Raw genomic sequence first — 22,271 nt, forward strand, 5'->3', positions numbered from 1 at the left:
CTTGTCAAATAACAAAAAATGACAGTCTCAAAAGTGACATCTACCGAAAACCCTTTATCTACATATGTAAACGTATAATTCGCGCTTACATCCTTTTTGAGTGTTGAGCCGAACTCCTCCTATGATTGGCCTGAAATTTCGGCAAGTAATTGCAGAAGCTTCCGCTTCTCTAAATATGCAAAAATCATGAAAATCGGTTCTAAAACAACAAACCTGTGAAGTCTCCTCGGAAAAAGTGCTGTAAGTCCCTCAATTTTGCTCTGATTGGCCTCAAACTTTGACATATGACCTCCCAGTAAAAGTGCTATAACTCGCTAAGCTGTGCTTTGATTGGGTTGAAATTTCCGCACGTAATTGCAGAAGCTTCTGCCTTTCTAAATATGCAAAAATCATAAAGATCGGTTCTAAAACAATAAAACTGTGAAATCTCCTCGGAAAAAGTGCTGTAACTCCCTCAATTTTGCTCTGATTGGCTTGAAGTTTACCTCTGAAAGATATTGCAGACAAAAAGTTAAACAGTTTATTAAAAATCACCAGGATATGTGCATCATGAACTATGTTTAACGCGAGTCCAGCAATACGACTCCAAAATATTACGGACCCTTGTGGTCCTTAAGGCCAAACTGACCTAACCTAGCCTAAAATACGCATATAAAAACAACGATGATATTTCAGGTTGTCTAATGTTTTTGCGTTTTAAGATGTGTTATTATTTACAAGAAGTAAAGAAAGCCTTCGATGTTACATCCTTCTCGTTAAATATAAAGTTTCTCTGCTATATTTTTTACAGCTTAATTCCATTCAATTTCATTCAATTGAGTAACACATCATTGGATTGCTTACGTTTTAGCTTGATTTTCTTTCACTTCATATTACATAACAACTTCTATCCGCAAACTCAGAGAATCTGGCGGATGCTGCTGCATTTAACTAAATTTGTTTATGTTTATTTTTGTAATTTTTCTTCAAAGCGGCCAATAAAAACACATTTTGTGGTATTTTTTTGTTTATTTTTTTATGTTTGTTGCTCTAAGTCATTACTCAATTTGCTATCCATTCAATTGCCTTGGCACACATCTTTTACTAGCACTACCATGGGCTATTTCGTCGAACAGAAAAAGGACCACTTGATCAATGAGAAAAATCCTCGCTATCATTGGTGAAAACCAGGCAAACCACTCAATCAATCACACAGAAGTGGCAAACGTGAGCAAAAACACAGTTTGCATTTTATTGTAGTTACAGCTACCAGTATAGGATCTTATATGTGTGTATGTATGAAAATATATCCGAGAAATAAAAGAGGCAGTTGATGGAATTCAAATGTTTACTACTCCTGAGTATTCAAAGGCATTTAGAGCATCTGGTCAGGACGGAAGTACTATGTACAGTTGTTGTTGTCGTTGGAATAATCATTTAACTGAAGGAACTGTATTACTTAAGCAACGTACGGCAATTTTGCTGATATTAGGAAATTCGGGAGAAAATTCCTACATTTAATGACAAAATATCACTCACTTAAATTGAGGAATGTGTCAATATACTCACTATCATGAAAACTATTTTCATGAAGGCCGTTAGAGTAAAATTAATGGTGAACAGTTTTATTCAGAGCCTTTAGAGGCTTCAAAAAATCGATTTTTTTTTGCATATATGTCTTCCCAAACTATCCAAAAATGGAAAAAGAAATTGTGAGCAAGCGTGGAGCAGGTATACGAGCGGCCGGTGTATATACAAAAACTTTGCCGCACGATTCCTCGGTTTTTTATTTTTATGATTTTTCCTAACTGACGGGAAAGATAGGGAAAAAGTTAAACGTCTTATCGAAACGAGATAACATTGATTGTATTTGGAATTAAATTCTCTTCTAGTTGAACCTAAAAAACCTTAAGAAAGTTATGATTAACCCACTTTTTCAAAAATCTAACGTGAATTTGTTTTTCCAAAAAAGTGATTTTTTTTTAATTAGCGAAAAATTGTTGAATTTCTCACTTTCTGTTTAATTTTCTTGGTTTAACTAGAAGCTATACTATACTAAAATTAAAATTTGTTTGGGTTTTTGGTTTTAAATGAAAATTGCGACCTGCATCTTTCCCGCTGCACGACACATGCACACTCGAGGCGCCTTTTTCTTAAAAAAATCCACGAAAAAATCGATTTTGTGAACCCTCTAGGCCCCCCTTAAGGGGGTATTCTAGTGTAGAGGCATGAATTCGAGGTATTTTTTTGGGTACTATAAATAAAAAATAAATATTTTTACTATCCATTTTTAATAAGATATTTATTAATGTTTTAAAAATACATAAAAAAAATTAAAAATCTCAAAAAACAAAAAACTCAAAAAGTTATAAGTAGTTGAAGTGGGGGGTTAACAAAAAATGGCGCGCCACACCTATCACGATTGCAAGCATTCTAATAATCTGAAACAAAAAAATAAAAAAAAAGATTAATCCTGATGAATGCTGCTATCGTAGTTACTACAAAAAAGTTGAAAAAAAAATTTGTTTGGCCAAATTACGGCTGCCCGAAAAAATGATAAATTTATTTATTACTTTTTGTTACTTTTCTGAATTTTTTAGAGATATAAAAAATTTTTACTTTGTCTATAATAATATTAAGTACGATAGATATTTATAGTGAGAAGGCCCACACCAAATTTCAAGTAAATCGGTTAAGTAGAACCTGAGAAATCAAGGTAAACATTTTGAAATATACAGTTTCGAGAAAAACGCGTTTAAAGTTTTGGGTGCAATTACGCCCTGACATTTTATGCTTACATTTATTTAATCCGCGATTTCTGCTCCATACATTGGGCCTTCCTCTACTTCAAAAAAGCATTTTCTGCGTTTCTTTCTTCTAAACGAGCAGTTCTGGCTTCTTTTGAGGCGTTAAGCAGGTAGACAGATGATCTCTAATGTCCTTTGTTCGATTCGTTCCAGCCGAGCCAGTTTAGAAGTCATGACACTAAAAAATGCTATATCTCTGGAAATGATTAAAATTTTAACAAATCCTTTTAAGGACATGATCTTGAAAGGTTAAGCTTTGAGAATATCAAAAAAAAAAACGATTTTTTAGAATTTATATACTAGAATATCCCCTTAAGAATCCTTATGCAAATTTTATTTCATTGCAGCATCAGAAATTTTAAGTGAAATATTTTATTACCTTCATACATATTTATCGTTATAATAGATTTATTTGTATAACTGAATCATCATAATATATTTACAATCATCACTTATTCGGTTGAAATTTTGTTTCATTTCTACACGAAATGAAATATTACTAATACGCCAGAGCGAACAATTATGTCGCAATAGAGGCTTCAAGTGGGTTCTTATCTAAGAGTAAAACAAATTTACGAAAACGAGCTTACCCCTATTCATTAGTTCATTAAAGAGAACAAACATTTCAATACCTATGGAGCACGATTTGATCCATATAACTGCCTCAACTGTCAACCGTTGGCCGAAAGGGCGTTTCCCGCAGCAATTTAAAAAAATGAGCCCAAATGATGACACTTCTCCAAACTACTAGGTCATGCAACAAATCTTACGGTTCGATAAGAAAACACAAAGAACAGCAAACACTTTTTCGAACGAGATTCCAATTTATGAATTCTATCGCTGAAGTGAGAATGTGGAAAAGGAAATGGAAGTCGCGAGGGGTAAAATCTGGTGAATGAAGTGGATGCCTCAATAGTTCGATCTTTAGTTCATGGATTTCAACCATTGTCAAAAAGCTCTTGTGTCCCGGTGCATTGTCCTAAGGAAAAATATTTTTTTGCGTTTGCAAACTGGTCTTTTTTCACGAATTTTTTCCATCAGCTGATCTAAAAGGTTTCAATAATATTCATAATAAATTTTTTCTAGTTTTGCAAGTAACTCAAAAACAAAATTTCATTCGAATCTTCAAGAACCGATGCTAACACTTTCTTGACCGAGAACCAGGTACACACCGCTCTTTAGCCTCTTGTTTTGATTTAAGATCATAGACTCAAGTCTCATCGATTGGGAGGACGCACAAAATCCACTTCATCCTTTCAAAAACGCTCTAAATGTTGCTGGAAAAGTCGCAGTCGCATTCGCATGTGTTTTTCTGATCCATTGTTCGGGAATGCTGCACCAATTGTGCACACAGCTTTCTGAAACCCAATACTTCGGTCAAAATACTACACTGCCCAGTGAGAAGCCTTGGGCTTCCACTAACTCTCAAAGATTTTTCAAGTATAGTGTTCAGCGTTCGGGCCCATTCTCGGCTTAATGGCTACGTCAATAAGCAAAATTGTCATATTTGAACTTAAGAGCAGCCTGAAGCCATTCAAGGACAGAATTTATAGGGTTTGATTGAAAAGTAATGAGCCTTAATTTTTTTAAGCAGTTTTATTAAACCTTTTGGCTTATGCAACTAATATTCTTCAAAATAGGACCCTTCAGCGTCAATACACCGCTGGTAGCGGTCCTTCCACTGCAGAAAACATTTTTTAAACTCATCCGCCGGAATCGCGCTCAATTCGGATGTCACAGTTTTTTGGATAATTTTTGTTCATCAGTCAAAACCTTTGGAACTAATTTGGCACACACTTTGCGCATTTCAAGTTTTCCGGTCACGATTTCCCGCACATTGTAATAAGTTAAATTTTACTATTTACTGATCTCACGTAGACTTGCACGACGGTCAATGTTCACAAATTCACGAACCCGGTTCACATCTTCGTCTGTTTGCGTCGTCCAAGGCCTTCCAGATCGCTCTTCGTCTTCGACGTCCTCCCGGCCTTCCTTGAACGACTTATGCCTCCGTTTTACCTGGGCACTGGACACAGATTGGTCCCCGTAAGCATCCTTGAGTAGCCTAATGGTTTCGGTACTCGTTTTGTTTAGCTTTACGGAAAATATAATCGAGTAACGTTGCTCCAACGATCGCTGCATTTTCGCCACTGCAAAACCCTAACACACTTTTAAATCAGCTTTCACGCGCCGAGCGTCTGCCAAGCGATCAACGGCGATCAAGCGATCAATCAAACCCTGTACATCCATTGAAGCTGGCGGAATCATCGGCCCATATTTTATTGAACAACCTGGTATCATGTTCAGCGATTGATAACAACCGTTTGGTACAGACGAGGCTGGCGCCAACGTAAAAGTGAATGGCGAACGATATCGCGCCATGATAGACGACTTTTTTGATGCCGAATGAACGGAAATTGAAGCTCGTGATCCCCACAATGCTTGGTTCAAACAAGGTGGCGGTACTGGCCATACAGCCCATGAAACAATGAATTTACTGCATCGTCGTTTCGGTGAGCAATTTATCTCACGTCTCGAACCAGTAGATTGACCACCAAGATTGTGTGATATGACACCTTAGGAATTTTATTTGTAAAGGCATGTAAAGCCGAAATGCTTTGTAGATAAATCAGCCTCGATTAAGGCATTGGAAGCCAACATTACTGAAGTTAGTCACGAGATACCGACCGAAGTCCTTCAGGGAGTCATTCAATATTAATGTTTACGAATGACCGAATTGCGACGCAGTTGCGGCCAATAACTGATAGGGAATATGTTGAAGAAATAAATGTCATAAATGGTTCTACATAAAAATAATAAATTTTCCTATTAATTTGAATTTTGATTCGTTGCTTTATTTTAATTTAAACTCGACGCTCTAAATTGATCATCCTTTATAAAGTCGCATTGGAATGGGTAAATGACCAATTGCCTGAAAGTGGCATTCCAGATGAAAGGCCATCGGCATCTAGTGCAAAAAGGGCACCTAAATATGACCCTCCTGAGAGATTATTAAATGGTATGTGAAAACGTATTTAATAGAAATTGTTGATAAAGGGCAGGAGAAAAAGCCGCAAAGACAATGTCGTGTGTGTGCAGCAATAAAGTGCGGAGTGAAACATCTTTGAACTCATTCAATGTTCTAGTGATAGGTGCATTCGAGGCATAAACAGTTCTAACCCGCTCCAGGAAGAATATATCATTATTCCTATGATTTTTTCGAGGTATGTAAAAATTAATGCGCTAAAAGTGTAGGCGAGTCTACTGTCCCATTAATAATATTGAAAACAAAGCAGAGTGACAGTATCCTTCTTCTACATACTTTGTAACGATTTTAAGCCTTGCATTATAAGAAGGAATCGGATCAGTGAAGTTCAACAATCTGAGTGCAAAACAAAGAAATTTCTTTTGAATACTTTCAAGTCTATTGATGCGGGACTGATAAGGATGAAGCACTGATGAAATAAGTAAATAGTGAATTCAAAGTATAAGGAACCGTAAAATCGGAAGCAAACCGCCGAATGAAAGCAAGTGTAGAATACGACTTGGCGATGACAAAATTTAAATGACTAAGAAACTGAAAGGTGGAGTCGAAGATTACACCCAAATCAGTAATTTCGTTAAAAGTATTTAGGCGCGAATTCTTTATAAAATATGAGGTAGAGATTAAATGCTTTGACTTAGAGGACGACATCAGTTAAAAAGATATAATAGTTCAGAGGTCTGCCGTGAGACTCGGAATTACTTCGAGTCCTTTTTGCGTCAGCTGTATGTGGTGGAAACATCTCAGCACCTGCTCCTTAGCTGCCCAGCTTTTGCGGGACTAAAATTCAAGCATCTTGGCTCTCACTTCTTTTCTGCGCCTGCTGATATAGAGGGTCTTGATAGCAAAAATCTGATGAACTTCATCAGCAGCATAAAGAGGTTAACACAACCGCAGACTAGTCACCGTTCATAGTCCACAAACATTCAACCTTCCCCATACCTTTCCCTTTCGTCCTTTTTTCCTTCACCTCTTGTTCCCCCTCTTGCAATGGTTCCGCAAACTTCTTTCGTCCAAGTGGGCCCACTCTCTGGGCAACAATCACTACCTTACCTGACCTACCAGCCATAAAACCATGCTGATTACTTGATATATTACGCTTCACAGCGAAAAATAACTTTTGTTTTACAATATACTCAAAGAGCTTTGAAACCGTTGAAAGTTTAGAAATAGATCTGTAGTTCGCGATGTCGGTTTGGAAATAGGTCGCGTGTACCTTTCCAAGCATCCATGAATATGATAATCCATCAGTATCTACTTGCCATGAGCTCCGGATGTGCTGAATAACATCCCAAATATCATCAACAATTAACTGGAGAGAACCAAAATTAACAGAAGAAACAGTATCCTCTCTATCATATCTAATTGATCCTGACGCTGGTACAAAATTGGAACTAAAAAAGTCCGCAAAAAGGTCAACAGCCTCCTTGGTAGAGGAGGCGTAGTTTCCATTGAAGAAGACATCTAAGGGAATGCGAGAGCAACACTTCCTGGATTTTACATATTTTGAATGCAAATTTGTGCTATCCCCTTAAGCAAATTTTTTAAATTGTCACCTTCAGTTATTTTTTGAGAAAATTCACCTATTATGTTTCAATATTGCCACGGATGCACTAAAGCAAAAGTTATCTTTAATTTACCTTTGAGTCACTCCCGGTCGAATTAAAGTACAAAGGACTGACAGTAAAATTTACGCACATACCAAAACTGAGTCTTAAACACCTTTAGGGGCCCCCTCATTCACTGTCATGCAGCAACACAATTACTCGTAGTTAAAAATCCATTTAGAAGTGTACATTTTTCATCTAATTAAACTTCTATTTACTCTTTCTGAGTATTTTCCAAAAAACATTGTTGTTTAAATTTGATTACCTTCATTTCCATATGGCAACAAAGCCTTGGTTTTTCTGCGTAGCTAAAATGATAAATGAAACAAAGTAGACAAAGTGCACAAAAAACCGCTGGAGGTGCCCAATTCTATTGCAAAGCAAACTAAATAAAACTTTTCTGGTAAACAATTCGCAGAAAGCGCTAAAGTCGTCAAAGCATTTGAAAAAGTTATTTGTCGTGCATTTTGTGGAATTTTTCAGGCGTCACACATACATACATATTCAAGTACATACATATGTGTCGACATGTGTATGTACACACAGAGTGGGAGCGGCGTCTGCGTTTGACATCAACAAAAACTTAAGTATTTACAAGTCGACTGACTTCATTTACTCCATGACAAAAACAAAAAGCAAAAAAGGGAAAAGTCTCGCTTTACCGAAATTATCCTCACAGAATTGTGAAAACGCACAGTTTTCGTTTGTGTGCGAAATGTTTTAAAGCGCTAGCTAATTTAATTCGAATTGCGTAAAAAAATGTTCAAAGAAATATGACTAAGAAAGTAAAGGAGTAAAGTGTAAAGTGCAAAGAAACATTTCTAACCAAAAACAAAATTAGTTTAGAAGAAACTTTATTCTTTTAGGCAACCACAACAACAAATTATTTTAAAATATTTTTTGCTATTTAACACAACACGAAATTACGCAGCGAAGTTAAAAAGTTCGCAGACTGCGGAGGGAGAGGTGTGAGATTAAAGTTGTTTTTTCATTTATTACCCTTTAGATCGTTCAATAGAGAGACTTCGTCGTGCACGACACTCCGGTGGACGAGCGCCTCGCAATAATCCGCACTAAAGCGTGATCTTTTAACATCTCGCTCATTTGCACCCACGCCCCGACGGAAGAGAAGGACGATGCGACCAAAGATTCCTTATATGAGCGCTTGGAACGTTCCCATGAGCGCTGCCCCCGCTACGACATAAAAACCGTGCTTGGTGACTTCAACGCCAGGGTGGGCAAGGAGGGAATTTTTGGTCCCACAGTCGGAAAATTCAGCCTGCCCAACGAAACATCCGGTAACGGACAGAGGCTGATTGACTTCGCTGGGGCCCGAAACATGGTAGTCTGCAGCACCAGATTCCAGCATAAGAAGATTTACCAAGCTACCTGGCTATCTCCTGATCGAAAAACACAAAACCAGATCGATTATGTGGTTATAGATGGAAGACACGCTTCTAGTGTATTAGATGTACGTACGATCTGAGACCCAATATCGACTCGGATCATTACCTTGTTGCAGCCAAACTACACACACGCCTCTGTGCAGCAAAAAAAGTACATCTAACTACGCAAAGAATGTTCGACACCGAAAAGCTGCAATCACAACAGACCGCCAGAAGATTCACCACTCGACTCTCACTCCTGCTCTCAGAGAGTACTGCCCAACAAATCGGCATGCACGAGCAATGGAGCAACATTTCTCGTTCTCTACGTACCGCCGCCGAAGTGAGGAGCTGGTAAGGTGCATGCACCAGCTTCTATGCAAAATATGGTCGGATGAAAGCATGCCTGCCGGTAGGAATTTAAGTGTGCTCTGCCCAATCCATAAGAAGGGCGATCCTGCAATCTGTGCCAATTACCGCGGGATTAGTCTTCTAAATATCGCCTATAAGGTTCTAGCGAGCGTATTGTATGAAAGGCTGAAGCCCACTGTCAACCAACTGATTGGACCTTATCAGTGTGACTTTAGAACTGGAAATTCTACCATCGACCAAATATTCACAATACGCCAAATCTTGGAAAAGGCCCATGAAAGGAGAATCGACACACATCATCTTTTCGTCAACTTTAAAGTTGCATTCGTCAGTATGAAAAGGATGCCGCGATGTCTGAATTTGGTATCCCCACAAAACTAATACGGCTTTGCAAGATGACGTTGCTCAACACCAGCAGATAACATTCTCTAGGCATTATTGGTGGCAGTGTTTTTGTTTAGCTATAATATATTAAAAACATTATAACATTTTAAAATTAATGATTTTGAGCGCATAAAAGATTTATTTGTACTATGACACCATTGTGAATATTTCGTCAGCGACTATTGCTTTCTCCGCCAGACGGCAGGGCAAGCGGATATTAGTTTTGATTGAAAGCTGATTATTGTATAGATCGCCAGATGGCACGGCAAGCGTATATTGGTTTTTATTGAAAGCTGATTATTGCATACATCGCCAGATGGAAAATATAGCTAAACAAACACACAACCATCAATAATGCCTAGTGCGATGGACTATAACTCGATATTTTTTTCGAAAAGTTTGGTCTTTTTTTAGCGTAAATTTACCTACATTTCATTTACGAGCTATACTTAGTCTTTTTTCCGTGAGTTCAAAAATTCATCTCGCCCAAGATATGGAATTAACTTGTGAAATTTTTCGCGCGATGATTTATTAAGATTGTGCACAGGGCTTATCGAGACAGGAGCGCATTGGTCACCTTACTTCGTTACTTCGACTTCGATACTTCGACTTCGATACTTCGAGACACTTACACGCTGGTACAAAGAGTTCCAACGTGGCCGTCGATCCTTACAAAGTGAATTTTGTGAAGGACAAAAACGTTAAAAAACGATTGTTGTCCCAGAAGAGAAATCGATGTTATGCGTCAATCGATAATGCAAGAACGTCGTGTGACAAATCGCAAGATAGAAGCATTCTTGGACAATGTGAGGAACATTTGAATGAATATTTGGTCATCAAGAACATTTGTTCTCGTTGGTTACCGCATAATTTGGCAATTGCCCATTATCGATTGCTCGTATCGATTGGTGTAAAGAAATGTTTAAGAAATTCAGCCGCTGTGGTTCAAAGCACGCCTGTGACATCATAACAAGTAACGAATTTTAAATCTATGCGTATGTGGCGGAAACGAAACAACATTCGAGGGTGTGGGTGAGCTTTATTCAACAAAAGATGTTTGCAAAAGAAGCATTTAAAAGCAAATGGTCGCCTGGTTTTACATAAAAATATGGTCATGCCTAAGCGGTACTACTGAGAAACTTAAATTATCAATTCTGAGTGGAACAGAATCATTTTGTTTCTAAAGTTTTCAGCGAATTTAGCAACATCAACCGCTGAAGAGTTTAATCCATCAGCAATACAATGCAATTGACTTCCAAGGAGAATATTTTAAAAGGCAGTAAAGCCATTTTCATAAAAGGCAACCTTAATATTATCATGAATATTTTCTACAGCATAAAAAATTGGCTAGAGGTTGTTTCTTTAGAGTTTTCTTAATACAAAAAAAAAAAAAATGAAAATTGACGATAAGTACCTATGTATATGAGTAAGTTATCTACTTGAAATTGCATATGAATATATTTTAAAGCGAATTTTGTTAGAATGGAAAACAAGCGCCACAGGCTTTCTAATATAGATTGAAGGCGAAGTCCAAAATAAACAAGACTGAGCTAAAACAGAAATGACAGGAGCTTTGTTCTGATAACTTCGACGTTATTTTTTCAAAATAGTCCTTGCTGGCCTCCACACACTGTTTTGCGCGATCTAAAAGCTTTTCGAAAGAGTTGAGCGGAATGTTCTTCAGAAGGTTGGTACAATTCTGTTGGATAGCTTCTACAGATGCAAAACGTTTTCCTTTCATGACAAATGCAAATTTCCAAATAGGTAGCAGCCACAGGTACACAGGGGGCCATATCAGGCGAGTATGGTGAGTGATTGATGGTTAAAATGCGATTTCTAGTAAAAAAATCAGTCACAAGAGTGGATCGATGAGATGGTGCATTATCATGCAATAAGCGCCAACTTCGTTCTTCGTGGTATTCAGGGCGAATTCGACGAATGCGATGTAACAAACGTTTCAAAACGCCAAGATAGAAAATTGCATTGACTGTTTGGTCCATTGGCAAGAACTCCTTGTGGACAATTCCCTTGGAACCGTAAAAACAAGTGAGCATCATTTTGACTTTTAACTTCTCCAAACGGGATTTTTTGGATGGTGGCTCGCCTGTGGCCCTCCATTCGACACTGTGACGCTCAGTTTCAGGTTAAAGTTGGAAACACCACGTTTCATCACCAGTTACAATGTGGTAAAGGAAGTTCTAGTCTTTTCTCGCCTCTTTAATGAGGCCTTTCGAATGCTGAATTCTGAGCAATTTTTGCTCCTCAGTGCGCAGGTCTTTCGAAAACCCAAACGATCAGTTTAAATTCGAAGAAGAAGATATTCAACTTCGATTCCATTAATTTCAACAATGGTTCATTTTTGATAAATTTACGAACAATTTCGATAGAGTTTTCGGTGATTACTGATTTTGGGCGGCCCGTATGTTCATTGTAATTTATGTCCGCACAACCATCTCTGAAACGTATAAACCACTCACGAACTCTGGCACGAGATATACAAATATCGCCATAAGCTTTTTTCACCAATTCAAATGTTTCGGTAAACGTTTTACCTATTTTAAAACAAAATTTTATATAATATCTTTGTTCGAAACTCATTTTTGTACCGATGACACAAATATACTGACACTTTAGACGCAATAACTTCGCTTCCACTGAACCGAATTTCACCAAGCTTTCATTGCTAGTCAGCTAGGGATGTAACTTCCAACGCACTAACTGGTTAAAAAGATGGTGCCATCAAAAACATTTTTAATGCGCCAGCATTGTGCCAGACTTCACCTTGCATAGTAGGTTATCTAAGACCGCGTTGGACCTGTGTTAGTTATGCCAAATTAATAATAATTCGTTTTAATACTAAAAACGTAATTTTAAGTTTATTTAAAATAACCAAAATAGTAGCTCACGTTGGTTCTGTGTCACTACACACTGTGCCATTAAACAAGAGCGAGAGAATTGTTGGCGCTGTTGGAAGCAAAGGTTATGCGCTACTCTGAACCAGGCCACTCAGTTTTGCATTCTAGTTGCACTGCATGGAGTATGCAATCAGGTATTCGGCCACGAACCCTTACATGAATCTCCAAATGCCCCTTCTTCTTTAAGTCAGCCAGTGGAGGCAGAGATCCTATGCAGCTAACCTATTTTCAACTCGCCACTCTGCTCAGATCATGTAAAACTGGATCCTCGATAATATTCGCCTACTTATATGAAGTGCAGGGTTATCACTGATGAAATGACTAATGTATTCCCGCTCTTCTTTTAAACGAAACCTCTTAAAAAGGTCAGTATGGTGAAATTCTGATCATTCCGCAATTCTTCTGATAAGTATGTGCTTGGGAAATAGTCACAAGCCCACATAAAGTTCCCTCTTACTTAGGCGCAAGAATTCTTGCCACTTTTTTATGTTGAATCCTGCCCATTTGAGCTTGGCTGTAGCTACTGAATCACTTTAATCTCGTATTCACTTCTTTGATGATGAACTTCTCTGATGAAGAAATTGCATAAAGCGAGAAGCATAACTGACTTCCCTCGGATGTTAAAAGTGGTAACGAAATAGTCAAATATGCAAGCCAGTCTGTTTTTACGTTGCTGTGTTAAAGTCGCACTGAAACCATACCGGATGAAATATCTATTCTATTCTATGGCAATTCGCTCGTAAATATCCTCCATTTCTTTTCTAAATCCCTCAATTGATTGCTTAAGTTTTCTTGTATCATTGGGGTTTCTCTGTTCACTTTAAGATTTTACCTCTCTGAGTGCCCTGCCCTATGGAAGGCGAGGATGTTAATCCTTGGCAAACCATTTTTTGGAAACCTCGAAGAGCGAGTTGGTCGGTAGCGAGGATGTGGCAATAAATGGTGCGGAAGCAAACAAAAGTGAAAAATTATCCAAACAACCAATCAAACAAATTGTATCTAAGATAGCGTCTAGATATTTAGCCTTATTTGTGCAGCGAAGTCCTTCGCGATTTAGCTGCAGCAGCTACTCTACATCTCTACCTCTGACATTTTGCATCTCCTCGTAAAATGGCCAAGTTCTACTTCACTCAAGTTGTTTATTAAGACACACGAGTGGATCACCTTGACTCAACTCGAATTGTAGTGTTGTTTGCCCAGAGAGTGGGCCCACTTGGACGAAAGAAGTTTGATTCATCTTTTGTGATACCATTGCAAGAGAGGAAAAAGAGGTGAAGGAAAAAAGGACGAAAGGGAAAGGTTGAGTGTTTGTGGACCATGAACGGTGACTAGTGAACACTTTAACCCCTTTCTAATTTGTTTAGGCGAAGCGGTTATCCTGTGGGACGCACCCAGGCTCATAAAACCAATGTGTGCTTTTCAGAAATTCTAGAATATCTCTGATTTCTGTAGAAGTGAGATCTTCCAATTCCTTAAAAAAATGTCTGTTTTAAATGGTAAATCTACGTCTGGATAGAACAGAATAATGGCACAAAAGGTGCAAGATCATCGCTTCCTCTTCCTCATCTAGACGGCTTCTGCTGAAGTCATGCGTTTTTACACCTATGTGCCTGGATGTGCCTACCTATTGGGCAATGCGCCGTTATGACTGAAATCAGTGTTCAAACTGTTTTTACTTTGACTTAGCAGAGATTCTGTGCATTTAGCATTGAGAGTCGGCCACAGTTGACGAACGATTTTGCAGGTAGTTTCATTACGCCATCTTTCCTTCGATGTTCTTACAGTTTCCTCTCAGATAAGTAGCTTCATGTTTGTAAGGGTGTGCCTATGTCATTGTATATGCACTCATCGTTTAATTTGTTGCTGAGTCTCGCTAGTTCATCGGCTCTGCAATTACCCTGAATATTGCGATACTCAGGAAGCCATATTAGCTTCTAGAGGAAACGTCTCAGCTATCTAGTTAAGAGATGTGCCGCATTTCATGGTTACCTTGGAGGTTGTCAACTGTTTTGTGAGGAATTTTATCGTCGCCTGGCTGTCAATCAATGTGGATATCATTTCCAGATATCGCGGTTTTCAATATTGCTATCAAGACAGCCTGCAAGGCACTACAGTAGTCGGGAAGCCGAGAACTGAAGGAGCTCCCCAGATGTCCGGAGTATACACCTCCGCCCTCCCTGTCCTCGAGCTTTGCGCCAGCTGTGTATGGATGGATAGACTCGCCCTGTCTCCCATACATCGACCAACGAATTTGATTAGCGAAGCATAAAATTTACATTGAGGTTCCATGAAAGTGGTGTACTCCTATTGGTAAGGTGTAATCCTATTGGTATGTTTCGAAAATGCAGTTTAGTTCAACGCGCACACTATCCTGCAGCTGAGTGGTTAGCGAGGGAAACCACTGCCGTTCAGATGACTTTTTACAATCAAATAAATACCGACTGGCAACAGAAAAAATATTATTTTTGAGTAAATAAGACTTAGAAAACGAGTTATAAAAAGCAAAAGGGAAACCTGTAATTTTAATTCAGATAACAACATCGATTTTTTTATTTTTTTTATATTTTATTTAAATATTATTTGATGCTTATAAGGGGGTTTATTTCGCTAAAAATCGCTTTACTCATTGTACTTCATGTGTCTTTGTTCTTTCTTGTATAACCAACTCGTATTTACTTCCAAAGAGATATTTGTACAAGACTATGCAAATAATGTAAATAAAATTCGTGTAATAAAAGCTCGCCCAAAACACATAAATCAACAAGTCTTCTCCTTCCCCAACGGCTGCCGGAATTTGTGAAAATATTTACACAACTCCAGCTATTTTTTGTTTTCACAATGGCAGCTTACAGTTAGCAGCGTTATTACAATTGGCCAAACAAACGACTAGTTTACTTATTTCAAATGCTAGTTGATACACACACACACACACGTATGCATATATGAATATACCCAGTAGGGCGGGTCGATTTAAAAATCGCTCATTGGTCTGAGAAAGTCGTATTCTAGGGATCAAAATAAGAAACTTTGTCGAAGGAACCATTCCTCTAAAACGAATTCTGATGTCCCCCAATTTGGGTCCAACGAAAAATCCCACTTTGACCCATTTAGAGTGCTCCAATCGAGTCCAAATGTATGACCGACCCCCACTAACTTTGGACGGCCGATCCACCCATGCCAGTGGCACACCCCCTGGAACTCCCCTGGGGGGTAACCCATACAATCATTTCAAAATATCACCATTTTTGGCCTTTACATGAGAAAAGAAACTAAAAAGTTCGACCCAAATTGGGGGACATCAGAATTCGTTTTAGAGGTATGGTTCCTTCTTATTTTGATCCCTAGAATATTGATTTTCACAGAGCAATGGGCGATTTTTTTGCCTCCCCACAAATCGACCCGGCCTAATACCCAGTGGTCAAACCAGGTAGTTCTGAAATGCCTTACTTCCAACTTTTTTATCACTAACAACTGGTAGCTCAACATGGGATGTCCTAATTAATTTTTTTGTTTACCAAATAAGCGAAATAGTGAGCCTCTGCGTCGGTATTAGACCTATTATGGTCCGGAAGCCAGGAGTCGATTTTAGATTGCGTTTCTTGACTATGTTTGTGATTTAGCTTTTATGAATAACGAAAGTGAACGTCAGCTGGCGCACCCGCGGTGGGTGTGATTGTGGGAGGGTACGAAACCTGTCGAAAAAAATTTCTACCAACTTATTTTATACCGGCTGAGATTTTTTTCATGTATTGTTGACATTTAGTAGAATAAAAAAAAAATCAGCTGCGCGGTAGAGGCAGAGAATGTTAATGCAATATCCATACGTGGCCAGAAGGACTTCGCGATCTTACACGTTCGTGTACTTACCCAGCGCTCGCTGAGTTGGTTCAAAGCCCATCCTTCCAGGAGTAGAGCGCAGGTTATCAAGGGGATCCCGATCCTCTCCTTTCGCGGGCACACCGCTTCACAGGTCCCTTGTGTGGCCAACTCGTCGGCTTCGCAGTTTCCAGCAATGTCACTATGACCAGGTACCCAAATTATTTTTATATCGAAGAATTCTGATGCAATCGAGAAAGAGATCAGGCATTCCCTGACCGATTTCGAATGCACCATAATAGAGCCTAGGACCCTAATTGCCGCTTGGATATCGGAGTAAATATTTACCTTTTTAACAGTTATTACGCAAGTAAGTAGCCAGTCAACTGCTTCTTTGATTGCGGCCACTTCTGCTTGGAACACACTGCAGTGATCCGGTAACCTGAATTTGAGTTTGATGGGCAGCTCTTTGCAGAATACCCCTCCTCCAACCCTTCCGTCCAACTTCGAGCCATCCGTAAACAGGTTGAACAGGTTAACCAGGCCCTGTCCCCAAGTGTTGCCCCCAGTCCACTCCTCCCTTGATGGAATATGGGTGGAGAAAGTTCCGCTTGGACTAAGCGAAGGCACGCACTGATCCGTCGACGAGGGGATGAACTCAAAGTTTCTGAGGATGCTTGAGTGCCCATATGTGAGATTGTTAGACGGGCTGTGCCGTCGTCGTCTTGTTGTGGAGATGAGTTTCCGGCATCAAAAGTCGTTTATCAAGGCGCGATAGCTTTCGCCATTTACTTTACATTGGCGCCAGCTTCGTTTTTGAAGAAATATTATTCCTCCAGCTCATACGCCGCACCAAGCCGTTGTTTTCAATCGATGTTCTTGAATCGCTTAGGTTACTCTTCAGTCCAAATAGGGCAATTTTGTTTATTGACGTAGCCATTTAGCCAAAAATGTGTCTCAGCGCTGTACAAAATTGATGGCCTGAGCGCGGGATTGCCACTTTTGACAGAGCGTCGATTTTCGTAATAAAATTGTACGATTTGTAATCGTTGTTGAGGCGTAAGTCGTTCCATGATGGAATGTCAATGAATATTAAAAAAAATGATGTATTTAGTTTGACAGTAGTCACGCGAGATCTGTCTAAAAAACCATATTGGAAAAAGTAGATCGAATCTGATCACCCTTGAGCGATAGTTTTTGGATAAGTTAGGTACTCAGGATTCACTGTGCAGATGATTGACGCCATCAATATTCAGGTATATTCCCTTTAATATTTTTTGCGTGCGTCCTCAGCGTTTTAAACATTCTTATTTAAAATAATAGCATAATATCTATTTCTTTGGATACGTTTTACATTCAGCTCTAATTAGCTATTTTGTAACTGGTTCAATTCTGGTCACTTTTGAACTGGTATTATGTCTCCCATCAAATATTGTACTACTGTTTGAACTGGCATATTTGCTCAATGTAGGTGATTAGGCTTTTCACTCCGCGGTAAGTAAAGCGACATTTGGCTATGCCGTTTCTTTATTTGGGTAGTTTGCCCACATATCCACACAGTGGATCAAACAATTCTACGCGCTGCTGATAGGCGAAACGACAAGCATGAATTCATACTCAAATATTGCTTTGAATAAAACAAATAGGCAGACGGGTGATACAAAAGTACACATATTTTAAGCTTAATTCTCATTTTGATATGAAACAAGTACAAAAAGCCGTCAGCAAAAAAAAAATAAATTAAAAAAACCCCACGTTTTCGCTGATTAAAGTTGGCATTTGTATTATTAAAATTTCATATGCTAATATATATTACTGCATCCCAAAAAATTGTCTAAAAATTCAGATTCAGAAATTTAAAACTTAGATGAAAGTTCTTAAAGTTTTTCTAATGGGTGTACAACTAATTAGTTTCGTATATAGTTATGTAGTCAATATTTTGACAGGACAGCTATTCTATGTTAAATCACGCCAAAAAATTAAGTAAATTTGATATGTCACAGTGAATATTAGAAATGTCAAATTACGTTCCAACAAAACAGCATTTGCGGGGAGGTTTGCTTTTGTTCCTCAATTTAAAGAAAAGTGCAACAGAAGCACATCGTTTACTCTCAGAACTTATCCTGAATATGCTCCAAAGGTTAGAGTATGTCAGCAGTGGTTTGCACGATTTAAAAGTGGGGATTTTGACACAGAAGACAAAGAGCGATCAGGTCCATCAAAAAAGTTTGAAGACAAAGAATTGGAGGCATTACTCGATCAATATCCATGTCAACCTCAGGAAGAACTTGGAAAAACATTGGAAGTCTCTCAACAAGTCATTTCTAAACGTTTAAAAGCAGCCGGATACATTCGCAAATAAGGAAATTGGGTGCAGCACGAATTGAAGCGGAGATACGTTGGGAGACAGTTTTGCATGTCTGAAATTTTGCTTAATCGCCACAAAAATAAATCGTTTTTGCATCGTATCGTCACTGGATTTATTACGACAACCCAAAGCGTAAAAGATCATATGTGAAGCCAGGGCAACCAGCCAAATCGACAACAAAGCCAAATATTCATGGTTTGAAGGTAATGCTCTGTATTTGGTGGGATCAGAAGTGTGTGCTGTACTATGAGCTGTTTAAATCGGGTCAGACGATTACAGGAGAGCTATAAAGGCAACAATTGATACGTTTGAAGCAAGAAATAGCCGAAAAACGGTCAGAATGGGCGACCAGACACGAGAAATTGATTTTCCATCATGACAATGCTCGGCCACATGTTGCAGTACGGGTAAAAAATTATTTGGAAAATGTCGAATGGGAAATTCTACCTCACGCGCCTTATAGCATAGACATAGCTCCTTCTGCCTACCCAATGTTGAAGGTATTAATCAATGGCTTGATGACTTTCTCGGCGCAAAAGATCAGAAGTTTTTTTGAGATGGAATCTATAAATTGCCTGAAAGATGGGAAAAAGTTGCCGCTTCCGATAGATAACATTTTGAATAAAATATTTTTTCACTTTTATATATAAATAAATGTTTTTTTTAACAAAAAAATATGAAATTAATTAGTTGTACAGCCAATATATTTTTTGCAAGTTTGATTTACTTCTATGGTTATGGTTAGACAATATTCTTTAAAAATTATAGCAAACAAATTTGAGCCTCGGGAAACATTAAAAGTCACTTTGTTCTGCTCGCCATATATGACTACTATCCCCTTCTATTGCCTCGCAGGTGAGTTGCACGTACAACATTTGAGTCACTGTAAATATGTATCTCTCATGTGAACATTAGTTCATTGTTTACATTTGTTCTAGCAAACTTAATTAGAAACTACAGCCAAAGGTATTAATAAGGTAAATGGTATTTGTTTTCATGTGGAATAAATCAGCCAAAGCAGAAATGTGATTAGCAGCAACAAAGTAAACAGAAGAAAAGAAAATAAGTTAAATTAATCGCCTACTTGACAAGGCTCAATAGAGGATGGAAGGCTAGAAAACTAGTTATTTCGCGTCGAAATACAATATTAAACGCAATATTTTTTTTTTTGTTTCAGTAAATGTTTTATATTAAAATTACAGCTGTTCAGTCACAGTCAGGTATGTGCAAAAAATGTTGCGGAATTTAGTTATACTCGGGGACATAGCATCATTTATATCAAGAAAAAAATATTTTTTCTTGACGCTATCTCTTGAATTTGTTCTCTGTCCACAAAAATATGGCAGCCATTTTTTTGGTTTTTAGTTTTAATATTTAATAGTGCCGCCAACGCTTTCAAAAAACAAAAAAAATACAATTTTTTAAATAATTGTTTTTTCAGTAAATTTTAACAGAAACTTTTTTACTCGTAGAGATTTCTGGTTCTACTCTTTTACTTTCTCCTCAAAAATGTCCAAATGATGATGCAAAAATTAAGCGCAAAACCAAGGCCATACCTGGAAATGATACAATAGCAGAAAATAGAACAGTAAAAGAAAATGACGAATGGCTTTTAAGAATATACTGTCAAATTTTTGGAAGGATATTCCCAATATTTTCGATTCTACAGCCGTTTTAGCAGGTAGAGTCATATTCGTAACGCGGCGGCATCAATGGTCGCATTATTCACTCTCAAAACTATTTTTTCCTGGTGTTGTCAAAAAAACAAACCGAATCGTCTGAAATATTAATATGTTGTTCACAACATCAATGGCTACCGCTCGTACTAGAATCATATCATTATTTCATTTATTTCATACTTTTTTGATTAAAGAACTGAGAAAACCCCGAATTTTAGAGTGTCAAATTCAAAACCGCGCCATTTGTCAAATTTTTTTTCTATGCTAGTACGGGACATAGCTACAGTCATAATGATTAACAATTGGTTTTTGTAGATAAATTGAAGAGCCAAAATGAACAACACCGTCTAGGTTCAATTTTTCAGAGTATAATTTCAAGGCCGCGACACACGAGCTAGCGTTATGAAAAACCGTCACGAAATGTATAAGCCTACGGCTCTAAACAATGGTCGGGTAAGTATAGTATTGTAGACATAGGGTGCATCTCTGCTGTTGGCTATAGTCAAAAACGCTGTCTCTCCCGTCAGTTAGGATCTGTGATCGGTACAGGTACGGACGAGCCCCGCCAGTGTGCATACATTGATTCTACCTGACGAGAGAGAGTCTTTACCTGCTGCAAAACGAAGAGACATGTTATACTCTAGCCTTATAGTACTATGAGGAATATTTCGGTATACACAATATTAGAAAACAAAAATTACCTATGGGTGCGGCTGCTTCATCTTCGCACCCTTCCTCATGGTCACCTTTTCTTTCGGTGTCATTGTCGTCGTCTTCTTCTTCTTCTTGCTGTTGTTCCCGTCGACATTTGCACTTTCTTCATTTTCAAATTCTTTATTATCTGACGCTTCAGTATCTCGAGAATTATGCATTCTATTGCCGCAAGGAAACCACTCGACGTCTTCACTGTCCGAAGGATCCGAACTATTGTCATCGACCTCGCCTAGTTGGTGTTTCAAATACGCATCTTTTTCAGCTTCACTCAATCTAAATAAAAAATAAACGTATTATAAATTTTGATATCCTATTAACCTATATTCTTTACATTACCTCAAAAAATCCAATCTCGATATATATACTGCTTTTCAAAATGTTTAACCATATTGGTTTGAAATGTGTTCTCGAACATACCTCAGGTAGAAAACATTACATTTTCGCTTTCAAGCTCAATTCACCTGACCTTCACAAAAACGAGAAATTTAGGGTGCAGCTGCCTATGTTTTATACCTAATATAGGAGTACGAAAGTTGCTGCACATATATAATATTATTCAGTATTCAGTTAGAAATATGTTCATACAACATAAATAAATAAATATTTATCGAATGTAATTATTTCGGGATATATAAGACTTATACCCAAAAAATTGCCGTCGGGGTACCCGGCTACCCGGGTGGCAGAACATGTAGATTTTTTTGGTTGGCAACCCAAGGGTTAAATGCAGAAATTGCATCATCATCATTTGCTTTATATTTCATTGGAGCATAGGGTATCATTGCATAACACTGAAAAAATTAGAAAAAGGTTGTATCAACTTTAAACTTGCATATTCTTATACTAAAATTTAATAACCAACAAAATTGTATATTATATCAACCAATATCTAGAGATTTTAATTAAAAATTTAATAAAAAAAAATAAAAAATTATAAAGCCTAAAAAGGTTTTCACTAGGTCACAAATAAAGCTGGTCAAAATGTTGATGTGATATCTTTCGTCACGGGCTATATATGTATACATATCTCCCTTCAAATTTAACGACAGCCAGTCTTTTATAGAACTCCGGTCAATTGTGATTCTAAGCTACAGCAGTACCTTCGTTAACACTAGAAGGGCATTCATATTTTTAGTACGGTGGAGATATTCTTTGTCGGAACGACGACACCCACTTTTTAACTTACCCAGATTTTACCGAGA

This window comes from Anastrepha ludens, chromosome 3 (genome assembly GCF_028408465.1).
Source record: "Anastrepha ludens isolate Willacy chromosome 3, idAnaLude1.1, whole genome shotgun sequence".
NCBI lineage: Eukaryota > Metazoa > Arthropoda > Insecta > Diptera > Tephritidae > Anastrepha > Anastrepha ludens.